The 15,252-nt window shown below is 39.0% G+C and overlaps 1 pseudogene; it reads right to left on the bottom strand.

Annotated features, from left to right (window-relative positions):
• The window catches only part of LOC100358507 (52 kDa repressor of the inhibitor of the protein kinase-like), a 122,163-nt pseudogene extending 107,686 nt beyond the window's left edge, over positions 1 to 14,477 (bottom strand).
• Between the last annotated feature and the right edge of the window lie 775 nt (positions 14,478 to 15,252).

The following is a 15,252-nucleotide window of genomic DNA, read 5'->3' as shown; positions in this document are numbered from 1 at the left end:
CAACTCTCATGTTAGCATTCTAGAAAAATCTATAGAGTTGAATTGTCCAAGTTCTATTTAAATATATTCTATATATTTAAATCTACAGAAATTCCTCTTTAAAGAGAGAGATTTGGAGTGGGAGTCTGCCCTAGTGGCAACAATACCAGTGAAGATGTCTACGTCCATATCAGAGTGCTTGGGTTTGATACTACCCAAGGCTCCTCACTCTAGATTCCTGGAACGGTGGTCACGCTCAAGTAATTAGCTTCCTTCTAACCACATGGGAGACCTTGGTTTTGTTCCTAGCCCCTTGCTCATCCTGGCCCTGCCCTTCCCTGACTGTTGTGGGTATTTAGGGAGTAAATAAGCTGACATGACAGCTCACTCTCTTTCTCTCTCTCTCTCTCTCTCTCTCGTTCTCTCTCCCCCTTTCAAATGTTTTTTTTTAAAGAGATGGTTTTTCTTCTCACTATCACAGAGACATAATAGATGGAGAATGAGTTGCCCTGAACCACACAACTTGTCAAAAAGGAAAACTAACTGATTGATTATTTCAAATATATTTGATGACTTATTACTTTGAACCAGTGTTAATTATCATTAATAAAGAAGAATATGAATAAAAGACGAGTGGCTGTAAATTATTCCAAATATTCATTTAACAATATATTCCTATCTTATGTTACCTTTAAATCTTTCAGAATCATATGTTCATTTCCTGCTTTATATATTTTTGTAAGATGTATACAAATAGTGACATGGACAAAAACAGGTCGAGAAAATGGCCTGAAAAATCAACCTCCACCATGTTTGAGAACTGATTGTAGGTACAGTTCTCTCTAACCTTAGAAGAAGCATATATCACTAAGATTTAGAAGGAAGGTTAAGAACGTTGATTTGGGCTCAGTCTGAATTAGAATGAATGCTGTAATATTGCTCTCCTCTTGCCTTTGCAAAGATCTCTTAATTTTTTTGTGGATTGTGACATATCAGTGTGATTGTCCAGATAGGATTACTTGGTGCTTCAAATTTAAGTGACTTAATTTCTACTGGAATTTTTCATCTTAAAGAACGAGAATGAGTCAATGGGCTGGAGAGGGACATCTACAGCCTCTTGATTAACCATTCACTTACTCACAAATGAAGAGAATGTCTATGGTTTTATGTGGTTCAAAGTTCTGCTTCTGCCTGAATTCTCAGAACAACTCTTTTTTTTAATGAAGGGCAACATCTTGCTGCTTCTTTCCTGGCCTAACTCGCCCTTTTTCCCATCATGTGCAGGGGACTTGAAGGGGAGATTGAAGGCAAAAAGAGGAGAAGCTGGGGCATATGTACACTGTAATAGGACAATGGCAGGTGTGAGAACAGGAGAAATATTGGAGACAGGAAAAAGGCAACAGAGGACAGCCAGGGAGGGAATAGTATATGACAACTGAACAGGAGCAGAAGAGGGAGAACCAAGGATAGTTCAAATATCTTCACCAGAAAGACTGGAATTACCTTCATATCCTTGGGAATGGGTGAAAATTAGAAAAAAAAAGTATTTCCAAAGGCAGTCATTTGCCATAGGGTTATGACACCACATCCTATATTGGAGTGCCTGGCTTCGAGTGCTGGCTCAGCTCCCAATTCTACCTTTCTGCTAATGCACTCTGGCAGACAGAATATGATGGCTCAAGTGCTTGGGTCCCTGTTACCAACATGGGAGACCTAGATTGAGTTCTGGGCTCTGGACTTTGGCCTGGTCTATCCAGGTTGTTATGGGCATTTTGGGGAGTGAACCAATACATGCAAGATAACTCTATATTTCTGCCTCTCTGCCTTTCAAATAAATACACAATTAATTGATTAATACAAATGTCTCCTCCTTCCCCTCTCCAGGTCCCCAAGTGTATTACAAATGTGTTACGATATTTAGTTGTTCATTAACAGTCAGGGCTATGCTGATCAAGCCACCATTTCCCATAGTGTCCAACTCACTCCAACAGGTTTCCCTCTTGGTGTTCAGTCAGTCGTCACCGATCAGGGAGAACATATGGTATTTGTCCCTTTGGGACTGGCTTATTTCACTCAGCATGATGTGTTCCAGATTCCTCCATTTTGTTGCAAATGACTGGATTTCGTTGTTTCTTACTGCGGTATAGTATTCTAAAGAGTACATATCCCATAATTTCTTTATCCAGTCTATCGTTGATGGGCATTTAGGTTGGTTCCAGGTCTTAGCTATTGTGAATTGAGCTGCAATAAACATTAGGGTGCAGACCTCTTTTTTGTTTGCCAATTTAAATTCCTTTGGGTAAATTCCAAGGAGTGGGATGGCTGGGTCGAACGGTAGGGTTATCTTCAGGTTTCTGAGGAATCTCCAGACTGACTTCCATAGTGGCTTGACCAGTTTGCATTCCCACCAACAGTGGGTTAGTGTCCCTTTTTCCCCACATCCTCGCCAGCATCTGTTGTTGGTAGATTTCTGCATGTGAGCCATTCTAACCGGGGTGAGGTGAAACCTCATTGTGGTTTTGATTTGCATTTCCCTGATTGCCAATGACCTTTAACATTTTTTCATGTGCCTGTTGGCCATTTGGATTTCCTCTTTTGAAAAATGTCTATTGAGGTCCTTGGCCCATCTCTTAAGTGGGTTGTTGGTTTTGTTTTTGTGGAGTTTCTTGATCTCTTTGTAGATTCTGGTTATTAACCCTTTGTCTGTTGCATAGTTTGCAAATATTTTTTCCCATTCTGTCGGTTGTCTTTTCACTCTCCTGACTGTTTCTTTTGCAGTACAGAAACTTCTCAATTTGATGCAATCCCAATAGTTGATTTTGGCTTTGACTGCCTGTGCCTCCCGGGTCTTTTCCAGAAATTCTTTGCCTGTGCCAATATCTTGAAGGGTTTCTCCAATGTTCTCTAGTAACTTGATGGTGTCAGGTCGTAGATTTAGGTCTTTAATACATTATCCCTCTTAGTAGTTTTTTTATCTGTTCTACTTAATATGACTGGTTTAGATCTGTAATTGATGCACAGTTATTCTTAAGTGTTGAAAATTAACTGAAATGTGATCCCTGTTGAACATGGTGGTGGGAATGGGAGAGGGAAGAGATGTATAATTTGGGACATGCTCAGGCTGACTTGCCCCAAGTGGTGGAGTTGGAAGCATACCAGGGGATTCCAATTCAATCCCATCGAGGTGGCATGTACCAATGCCATCTCACTGTTCCAGGTGATCAGTTTCAGTTCACAGTTGGTCATGGTGAAGGGACTGGGAGTCAAAGGGAGCACATAGACAAGTCTAGTACCTGCTAATGCTAACTGATGGAGTAAATAAAGGGGAGAGTGATCCAACATGGGAAGTGAGATACTCAGCAGACTCATAGAATGGCAGATGTCCTAAATAGCACTCTGGCCTCAGAATCAGCCCTAAAGGCATTCGGAGCTGGCTGAAAAGCTCATGAGAGTATTTCAGGCATGGAAAGCCAAGACACTCTGGCAAAAGATCTCTGCGAGTGAGATCCCAGTGGAAAGAACAGGCCATCAAAGAAGGAGGTACCTTTCTCTGAAGAGAGGAGAGAACCTCCACTTTGACTATGATCTTGTCTAAACAAGATAAGAGTCGGAGAACTCAGAGGGCTTCCATAGCCTTGGAAACTCATGACTGGAGCATAGGGAGATTACTGATGCCATAGACAGGAGTGTCAATTGGTAAAGTCAACAACAGGAGTCACTGTGCACTTACTCCTCATGTAGGATCTCTATCCTTAATGTGCTGTACATTGAGATTTAATGCTATAACGAGTACTCAAACAATATATTTCACTTTGTGTTTCTATGGGGGTGCAAACTGTTGAAATCCTTACTTAATGCATACTAAACTGATCCTCTGTAAAAAAAAAAAAAAAAAAAAAAAAAAAAAAAAAAAAGAAAAGAAAGAAATTATCAATTCCCAACTTGACTCTCACTGGGATTAAACATGACAATAGGTCTGCTCTGATTTCATCATCATTTAAAAAAATCATCTATTATTTTTCACTTTATGTTTCTGTGTGGGAGCAAACTGTTGAAATCCATACTTAATGTATACTAAGCTGATCTTCTGTATATTAAGATAATCGAAAATGAATCTTGATGTGAATGGAAGGGGAGAGGGAGTGGGAAAGGGGAGGGTTGTGGGTGGGAGGGACGGTATGGGGGGAAAGCCATTGTAATCCATAAGTCGTACTTTGGAAATTTATATGCATTAAATAAAGTTAAAAAAAAAAAAAAGCCGAAACTTTTATCCCTCAAAAAAAAAAAAAAAAAAAAAGACTTGAATTCCCCAATAAACTTGTTTCCTGAATTCTTAAAAAAAAAAAAAAAAACAAAAAAAAACAAATGTGTTAAGATATTAAGGCAGATTTGAGTAGAAAATGATGTTGATACAAATTCCAAGACTGGTAAAATGTTAGAGGTGACAGAAACAATACAGAAATTGGAGAGTAACCTCATTTTTACCTTTCTTTCATAGACTAAATAATATAAATGAGTCTAGTCATATAAGGGGAAAAACCTCTGGGCATAAAGTGAAGTGTATCTTGCTGCAGGATGGAAGAGAGTATGATCCTTCTGTTCTCAGCACTTACTGCACATTTTACACCAAAGAAAAATAAAATAAAAATTGGAAGTCTGGGGGGTTATTCTTGAAAAAGTTTCCTAACAGAGAAAAAAACTAAATTATGACAGATAATGTATTCCGATTTTCATGACAATGTTTATTTCAGTGGAAACAAGGTATTGTATAATCTTACTGTTGATGTATTGATTGTGTGATTTTATGCAAGCTAAAATGTTGAGGCTCTATATGAAGGAAGAACCTACATGATTATAACTGATTGTGTTCAATGTTAGGGAAATGTTATGTCAATAAATTTTATGAAATAATAACTCAGTAATGATAAACAGGATTTCTGAGGCACATGTCATTAAATGTGGCAAAGGAAGGCATTATTTGACTATGGTTCTGGAATAGAAAATCAAACTTAATTTTATTAGATTGTAAATTGCTATTAAGTTACTGGTTGTTCTCCCTGGAGTTGGGCAACACGACTCTGTATTCTGATCCCTCACCATCAATTAATACTTAAGCAACTGCTTGAGAAGATTAACAATCACAGCCTGGTTAACTTAATTTTCCCTGTGGTTAGAGTATAATTTGCTGTTCTCTGTTACTGTAGAAGCCATGAGACCTTAATAGGAATATTATGTTCGGAAGAGATGGACACAATGATACTAAGGGGGGCACCAGTTCCTCTTCTGTATTCCTCTGTACATTGTGTGAAGTGGCTGTTTTTTCAAGTTTCATCTTAGAAGTCATGTTGTTTTCACATCACACTATTTAATTTTCTTTATAAATTCATTTGTGTAGTTTCCACTTAATTACTTTGTCCTTTCTACTACAGAGCAAGCCTCATTACATTTAGAAAGTGTCTATCTTGTTTATTACTATGTCCTAGTGCCCAGGGTAAGGCCTGGTCATAACCAGAACCCAATAAATGTTGAATGAAGAAATGAAACAGCAAAAGGGAACTGAAATAACCCACAGAGTAAGGTTTGCGTGAACTGGGTATAGGTTTATAAAAGATGTTTATGTCACATACTCTGTCCATATCTCAGTATGGTGAGTTAGAAGGCAAGGCTTTTCCCAAGTGGTGGCAAGTACAATTCACCTGATGAGAATAGATAAGGCCCTACAGGTGATGTTTCTATGCATGTCCTGTTTGTCTGGTTCAAAAAGTGCCTTGGGTCCACAAGCCAATCCTGTTTATTAACCAGAGACTTAGATCCCGGTGCAGAGTTAATTCCAGGGGGAGCCTGGCCCATTGTAAAGACTGATTGCCATTCAATTGTAATCATTAGAGGCATAAAAAAAGAACTCCAGAACTTAAATTTACTGAAAGCTAAATCCTTCTCCCTTTAAATGTAAGACTAATACATACTGTAATAGATTCTTATTTCATTTATTTTAAAAATTAGTAGTTGGACTTCACACAGCTGAAAATCTTCAATGCTGACTTTCTCTAGTAATTAGTTAAAATAAATGATGTTCACAGTGTAAGTTTTGTGGACAGACTCCAGCTCACTTTTGTTTCTCTGAAAAAGTATTCAAACCTTCAATCTGCCCTTCAAAAATTCTCTGTGAAAAAAAAAAAATGCCTCAGTGTAGGAGACTGACTGTAATGATGAATCAATCTTGAGATTCTGTTTTATTGGTAGCAAATAAATAAATAACCTTGCAAGGGTTTCAGCCAGTAATAGGTCATGAAGTAAGGCATTATATAATCATTTATTCCAGGAGTATTTATTTAGTTCCTAATGTAAATGTGGCAAGTGCTTGATGTTAGAAGTCCAAGGACAAACAAACTAGGCATGGCACCTTTCTGCCTTATTGGAGAGAACAGAGGGAGCTAGTGATTTGCAGAGATTAATGGTGGGTGTGTGCTGACTATTATAGTAGATCAAATATGGGGCAGAGCAGTTCTGTACAGTGGGGGACACAGGCTTGTGTCTGAGTGTTAGAGTCGACTGCCCGAAAAACGTCACCAAGAGACATCTCTTATGCAAACAGCAAGGGGAAGCTTTATTGATTATCCAGCATGCTGGGGCTGTCTGATCATACATGAACAGAGCAGCCCCGAATAACCAAAGGTTAGGGTTTATAAAGGCAAAAACCGCAAAACCGGGAAGGGGAAGAGAATACACGGTTGCTAAGCGGTTGCTAAAGTCTTACAATCAGCAATTATGATCTTAAGACATAGACAAATCACATCTTCATTATTAGCCCAGGTAACCCAGGTGCAACCTTTCTACTTTTAAGCTTGAGCAATCATGCTAGGGGGTTTTTGTGCGTTGCCAAGGGTGATGTAGTGCACTGCTATTGTCCGACTATTTGAGATCATAGTTTCAGACCAGAGTCTCACGGTGGGGGGGGGGGGTGCTTTCCCAGAATGCAGTCTCAAGTGCTCCAAAATGGAGTCCCTACTGTCAAGGTGCTACTTCACTATTTTATTTTTACAGCTGCACTAGGAAGGTTTAAACCTGTAAGCTTAAGCTTAACTTTTGACACCTGTACATATACAATTTTAACTCTTCATGAGCAGTGAAACTCTTCAGAGGCAAAGAGAGTTAAACTGAGCCATTTAGTCCAGCAGGAGACAGATATCCTCAAAGTTAGCATATGAAAATCTGATCAACCCTGCCTTCCTTCTCTGTGGGAGAGAACCACCCCCTTGACTGGTGGACCAGGTGGAGCAGGACTCTGGAGAAAGGGTGGAACTCTTGTTCCTGGACTCTTCCTGTCTGCTGCTGCTGCTGCTGCAGCACATCAAAATTTGGCTTGGGATTCTGGGCCTTGTACCCGCAGCCCTCCAGGGGGCTAACAGGCCTTGAGCCTGGGATGAGAAACTTGCTTTGTTGCTTTTCTGGTTCTGAGGCTTCCAGTTTTTGTGAGCTTGTAGGTCATACAAGCCCACTATGGAACTTTCCTGCCTCTGCAATGGTGTGAACCAACCTGATGAACCCATGTGTACATTGATTCTGTCTGTTTGGAGAACACTGGCTGATCCATAGGTAGAACCACAGTCTCTTGGAAGGGGAAATGGATAGGAAAGAAAAAAAAAAAAAAAACTCTTTCGTACACATTTCCAAAGATGCTCTTGTCTGCTGTGAAGATATAGCGCCTCTACTGATTAAATGCTATAGGGTTTCCAGAGACTACCCTCCAGATTTGGTGAGACACTGGGAGGATCCAAAGAATTCAGTATCTAGGTGCATTCATGGCTGAGATTTAGTAAAGTAGAAGCACAAAAAACACAGTCATCAAAGTAAAGAGAGTGAGAGGCAAAGTCAGGACGAACCAAGTGCAGGCTTCCAGGGTCCTCTCCCAGTAGAGTCACATAGAATGCGACTCAGAAATGAGCTGTTAACAATAAATGCAAAATATCACCAATCAGGGAAACTCATTAGAGACTCAGAGTTTAAGATTGTTATTGGAGGATGATCTTGTGGGTCCCTTGCCTAGGATACACACAAACTTCAGACTTCTAAAAGGAGTGCAGGCGTTCAACAAACACCACCTTGTTTATGCAAATGCTTTAGGCACCGTGAATCTCTTATGGTCACTTAGGGAGAGATGGGACCACTCCCAATTCTAAGTTTTTAGACACCAGCCAAGGGCCAACCTTGCCAGTGGCCTTTCTAAGGAGAGAAGTTTGGCCGGCTATGCTAATCCTTCAGCACACATAGTGTCTCAGCAAATGCTTCACTAGACTTCTAATAGGAAACAGTCCCAATTCATTGCCACACAGTGGGGTGCAGCTTATACCTCATTTAGCCATGAGCAATGCATTTGCCTTTTATTTGTACCATTGGTTCTGCATCTTAAGCATGGTTCTTTCTTCTTAAGTATCAAGTGTCTGTAACATAAACCATCACTGGGGAGCAAATATTTGCCCAGATGGTTGTAGGTTTGCCTGTTTCTTCAATACTTTCAAATTTTCAACCTTGTCTTCTCACCAAAAACTGTTACATTTTACCACACACAGAGATCAGTTGTCCCTCATTTCAGTCTAAGGATCAGACCACAGGGATCATGGATGCAAGGATACTATATATTTAGCTCTTGGGTGATGCTCTGAGGTCAAGTCCACTCCTGGGAGAAAATGAACTGGCTCTGAGTGCTCCAAGTCCAGAGGGCGGCACAGGAGTGTTTGGAATTTTTTCCTCATCTCAGATGCCTTTCATATGTTCAGTGCTCCCTTGTCTCTTCATCATCCTCCTTCTCCTCTTCTCATCCTCTTCTGCTCTTATCTCTTCTATGGTTTGATCCTCTCTCCAGGGTCCCAGCTCCAGCTCAACAGTGACTTGGAATTGTCCTCATATCATTTTGATTCTGGTGTGTGACACAAGAAGAAAGGGCATCCCTAGACTCTTAGTATATCTTTTAATCATCAGTGAGGCAAATCTAAAACACAAATGAGTCTTTTACCTGCTGCTAACAGTCTGCCTTTCATAGCATAACGCCCATGTGTAATATGCCAGTATAGTTGCTGCTTCTGTATTTATATTACAATTGTCTGCCTTATCACCAGTGATGATAAAGTGGGAAACAAAGGAGAGTCAGGCACAAGATTCCTTCCTGCTACCCAGGTGGAAGAGGCCTTCAATATAACTTTAGTTTTGAAAATTTTTGCACAACACATGTTATTTTCATGCATTTTCCATGGACTTTTGTAAATACTCTCGTGTTTCATCACTACTAATGCTCCCATCACATATACTGCCAATGATGTCTGATTATAGCCTCAAACCAGAAGTGAAATCTCTCTTTGTTGGGTTGTAGAAGACCTGCTCATCTTGCAAATCAGCATTCAGAATGCCATCCTTGATTATCACGTATTTCATCTTGATTTTGCTGTTGCAAGTGATCTTAACTTGAGTGACTTTGAATGGGATTGCCTTTGAAACAATAATGATTAAGTTTGGATTGTATGTGAGCCTTCCTGACTACTTATGGAATTACTTTCACAAGAAACTCTAAGAGAACATTTTGTACATCCTTGAGAAAAATGAAACCTCTATTTCTGCCCTTTTTTTTTGACTCACCAGGAGGCTGAATGTCAGTTTCTGAAAAAAATTAGCTGGCTATACTTGAGTAATCATTTGAAAAGTTATCTTGAAAAAATTTTGAAGACTATAAAGGACAATATTCCACTTTCCCCCAAATTGTGATTAATCATATTCCATAATGAACAGTTCTTATTGCTAGGAAAGAAAATGGAAGCCGGGGTGGTTAAGGGATAGTGTCACCTTTTGCAACGCTTGTGTATATGTTGTTTGAATATTTTACAATGAATAATACACATATTTGTGTATTGAATTATGAATGTAAATTAACTCACCAATTTGAGTACATTTATTCAAATATATATACTAACTTTTGTATCTTTTTGGGAAACTTTATTTTTTTTCCCAGTTATTACAAAGAAGTGTAGGGTAAGCTAGAAAGGCAAGACTTTAATTTGAAAAATGTATGGTGTCCCAGCAACAGTGGTTGCTACTTTTTGTTGATTTTATGTTATTAGTTGTCTCACCTTAATTTATCACATATGATGAAGTAAGTACTACATTAATAATTTTATGTGTATTACTCCAGTTAAGACACACAAGGTAGATTTGATGCTTTTCTCCTGTTCCCAGATGAAGATACTGAGCTTCAAGAAATCTAAGTAACTTACCCTTGGCTGTGCAGCTACTGAGAGAAAAAGCCAGGATATGCCGCCCAACACCCCAGTCTGCATGCAAACCCTGTAGAAACTGGACAGTGTAGTAGTGTGAGCATACATCACGTGGGTGTTGGAATGTAGTGGGATTCAAACAAGTCTCTACCACAAAAACCAGTGTGAACAATTAGGCAAATTACATCATCTCTGTATGTCTAGGTATCCTGTGTCTGGAAAACACAGGTGCTGCTTGTAAAATGATGTTATGGACTGAATGTTTGTGCCACTTTCTAAATTTGTATGTTTAAATCCTTACCCACAATGTGATGGCTGGTATTAAGATGTAGGGCTTTGAGAGGTGATTATGTTATGGGGTTAGATCCCTCATGGTGGGATTGATGTCTACATAAAAAGAGACCTTTCTTGTATTTCTCTCTCTCTCTCTCTCTCTCTCTCTCTCTCTCTCTCACACACACACACACACACACACACACACACAGAAAAAGATTACCATCTACAAACAAGGAAATAGACCCTCACTAGCCACAAAATTTTCCTGAACCTTGATTTTGTATTTCTTAGTTTCCAAAACTGTGAGAAACAAATATTTATTGCTTCAACCACATAGCCGGTGATATTCTCTTACAGTAGCCTGAATAGGCTAATACGATAAATCCTTAAATATTCATGGAAATGCATATCATGGAAAATTTGTGCATGGATTTCAAAATTTATTTTACCAACATAAACTTATACTGAATTATGAAATGTCTGAAGAGGATCTATTTTGAGACACCAAGAAGGGTAAGACATCAATTTGAAAGGAAATTCTATCAGAGCAACATGAATTCTGATAAAGCTGAAGAAGGAATAAATACTATACCTCTGGTAAAATTGGGTAAAGGAATATTTAAATCATTGCTTTCCTCTTAGAAACTGTAAGAGCAATGCCCCAAAGAAATCAGAGGTCTATAACTGGATAGCTCAATTTAAGAAGGGATGAGATGATGTTGAAGATGAATCTTGCAGCAGCAGAACATTCACATAATTTTCAAGGGAAAAACTGATCCTTTTCATGCTCTTATTGAATATAACTGATGAATAGACATTAGAAAAAAAGTAGCCAGCACCCTAGACTTCTCAATTGATTCAGCTTATACAGTTCTAACGGAAAACCTGAAGTGGAGTAAACCTTCTGCTCTGTGGGTGTCAAAACAGTTGCAAGCAGGTTAGCTGCAGACAAGAACAGAGTTTTCAGTGGAAGTGTTCAGCAAGTGGGATCAAGAACATTTAAGCATTATTTCTCAAGAATTGGAACAGGCAATGAAATAGGGCTTTACCAACACAATCCAGATGACAAATCAAAATCAAATCCATAGCTACTAAGAGGGAGAAGTGGACCAGTCAAAACAGAAGTGTACCACTCAAAAGCAAAAGCCATGGCAACTGTTTTTTGGGTGCACATGGTATTCTGCTTGTTGACTTCCTGGAGGGCCAAGGAATGATACCTTCTGCTTGTTAGGAGCGTGTTTTAGAGAGTCACTCAAAGCTTTAACAGAAAGTCACCCGGTCATGTCAACAGAGAGCCATTCTCCATGACAGTGCTCCTGCATGTTATTTTTATCAAACAAGAGCAATTTTTTTGAGTTTTGATGGAAGGTCATTAGGTACCTCCCTTGCAGTCCTTATTTGGCTCCTTCTGACTTCTTTTTTGTTCTCCAATCTGTAAAAATCTTTAAAGAGCTTTCAGTTTTCCATTAGTAATGTAAAAAAGACTGCATTGGGATGGCTAAATTTCCAGGACCCTTAATTCTTCAGGGATGGACTCAGTCATTGTCATCAGAGCCTATAAAAGGGTGTTGATCCTGATGGAGATTATATTGAGAAATAAAGCTTATGTTTTAATTGTTATCTTTTAATTCTATTTTTCCACACATGTTTTGAAGTCTCCACATACAATTCATGAGGTGGTTATTAATATTAAATGATATGATCTTGTAAGATGCTTGGTAAAATTTCAAGACATGCTAGCTCTTATTACATCTCAAAGACACTGTATGAAGAATATTTGTTATGTAAAGAATAACATATTTTAATTAAGCTTCATAAAATATTTACAGGAGGTAATGCTCTCTTTATTTTTATAGAAAACTGAAGGTCAGAGCATTCACACTATTTCCTTATGACCACAAAATTTAAAAATTGTAAAGCAAAGATTCAAATACAGATTAATCTGACGTAGTTCCCATGTTTTGTCCTCCGTGTTACTTCTGAACAAAAACTGAAGTGGGAACAAGCATACAGTCGCCACCACTATAACCTCAGTGAGTTTTTGGGCCTTTCTTTGGCTGAGGTGAGAGTGACACCTGCTCCTCCCTCTGCAGGGAGCCGTGAGGTTTGCAGAGACCCTGCCCGAAGTGCTTCCCATGCTGTCTGACCTGCACACAGTGTCAGCACCATTACTGCCTAACTACATTGCTGAGTTTGATAAGCTTCTATTAAATGGTGATAATTGTATTTCAGTTCTGAATGATAAACTATCAAGTACATGTAAAGTATTTTATGTCATAAGTCTCTACACTAAATGTATGATATTAATGGAAAGATTCACAAATGCATTCATTTAATAGAGTTATGACTCTTCCAAGTGGCCTTGCCATGACTGCAGCACCATACCACCCCTTGCATCCTAAAAATGAACTTAAATCCCACAGCTATTGAAGTCTTACCTGTAAAGAACTGTTTTAAATTCTCTAATACATCATTTTTTTTAGTTTTCCAGTACTATCTCTTATTTGACCCTATATTTCCTGTAACAGGACAGTCATAAAGCACTGTTAAAATTTTTATAACTTCATGTGGAAATTAAAGCAAATTTTAATGCAAAACATGTTTTCAGAAAATCCTTTTGAAAAAAAAATCCAAACCATCCAATTCTGTATATTTTATACATTAAAAGAAAAATTGGAGTCATGGGGGCATAGATTGTTTTTTATTCCATGTGATTGGAAAAGATTTCAAGAAATCATCTAGAGCTTGGTGAAGAGGTTCCTTTATTCTCGAAGTTCTGTGGAAGGAGGATGTTCTTCAGGTGAAAGGCCAGGAAACACATCTTACAGCAGACTCAGAGAATAGCGCAGATGCCAGGATGGCCTCTGGCAGTGCGAAGGACAGCCGGGGGACAGTGAGAATTTTTGGAAAGCCACAAACCACATGAAAGCAAATAAACAATGTGTAGTTATCATAATTCAATTTATGAAATATTGTCACTGTCTGCTGCTGACAGGGGACATTTTCTGTTTGTGATAAAAAGTTCAACTGACATCTCTTTGGGCTTATTGGAAGAGAGCATAGCATCCATGAAATAAAATCGAAAGTTACTTAAACTCTTTTTCCTAAACAAAATTTTTGACTTAAATTATAGACAAAATACCCTCATCACTTCAGTGATGTTTTATGTCTGGAAATTTCTCTTATTTGCATATAAAGCTATATTCCCTTCTACCTTTTAAGATCCATGTTCCTCCTGCCTCCACTAAGCTGCTTGTGTTGTGGTTGATATGATGTGCTAGATGATTAAACAAGAAATCCACTGTAGTGCGATTGTTGTTTATAAACTTTGTGTCATCTTCAGAACCCTGTCCTCCTCCCTCACCTTTTAAGACAAAACAAAGAACAACAATTATGATTCAGATGATGATGCTGTTTGTGAGGTACAGTAGAAAAAATATTGAAAAGCAGAACCTAGACAGTCATTAGATAATGCTTGGACAACAGCCAACATTGTCACCTCAGTCACAAAAAATGTGTTAGTCAGCAATTGTGCCTTGGACAAGAACAATGCCAGACATTAACATTGCACAACTTCTCTGGCTAGGCTAATGATTGCCTTTCACAAAGGAATTGAGCCAGGATCTCAGGCTTCCTGGTTTGGACTCTGACTGACCAACTCGGCCTCTGCACTGGTTTGGATGTGTCCCAGAATTTCTGTGTTGGAAACTTAATTTTCAAGGTCATATGTTAATGATGGAAGTCCGGGCCACTAGGAGGCAGTTGGGATTAAGTGAGATCATGAGACTAGAGCCCTTAGGAATGTCATTTATGGATTTAGAAGAATGGAAGAGATCTATCTACTAAACTTGCTAAAGTGACGCCCTGTGCCACACTGGGACTCTGCAGAGTCCCTACCAGCAAGGAGACACTCACCTGATGCAGCTTGTTGACGTTGGGCCTCCCAGCCTTCAGAGCCATGAACTAAACAAAACTTCACTTCTTGGCCGGCGCCATGGCTCAGTTGGCTAATCCTCTGCCTGCAGCGCCGGCACTCCCGGTTCTATCCCGGTTGCTCCTCTTCCAGTCCAGCTCTCTGCTGTGGCCCGGGAAGGCAGTGGAGGATGGCCCAAGTGCTTGGGCCCTGCGCCTGCATGGGAGACCAGGAGAAGCACCTGGCTCCTGGCTTCAGATCAGCGCGATGGGCTGGCCCAAAAGGTACAGAAGGATTTAAAGGAATCAGTGAGTATTTGGACTCGATGCAGCCTTTTAATAATGTGGTAAAGATTTTGGATGATAACCAGTTTGATTTTATAAAGACTTGGTGATATTAGAGTGATATAATAAACCTGAAAGACACATAGTAAAGATTTTTGTAAAATGAAGAATGAAGAAATACAGCTATCTTAATTTCCCCCAGTATTCCAAAGTAGATTTCATACAACTATTTCACACACAAAGATATTCTAAATTGGAAAAATATTAATTGTAAAAAGCAAATTGAAAATTTAAAGAATATTCATCATCCTCCACAGAATATTCGTCTTAGGGTTCCAAACATTTAAACTATTACTGTATGAGTGACACGTCGACTAACAGATTTAACAATTGAGTGAATTAAACAGATTTTCTCTTTAGATGATAACTCTGTGTGGAAAATATGGGGATACACTTGAGAAGATCATAATAGAGCAAAGAGAGACAGATGAGGGGGTGATTGCAATGACAGATGAGCGATGACAACATTGGTGGGAGG

This window comes from Oryctolagus cuniculus, chromosome 6, assembly GCF_051225735.1.
Source record: "Oryctolagus cuniculus isolate XC-2025 breed Fujian yellow rabbit chromosome 6, ASM5122573v1, whole genome shotgun sequence".
Taxonomy (NCBI): Eukaryota; Metazoa; Chordata; class Mammalia; order Lagomorpha; family Leporidae; genus Oryctolagus; species Oryctolagus cuniculus.
This window is presented reverse-complemented; position numbering and strand designations above follow the sequence as displayed.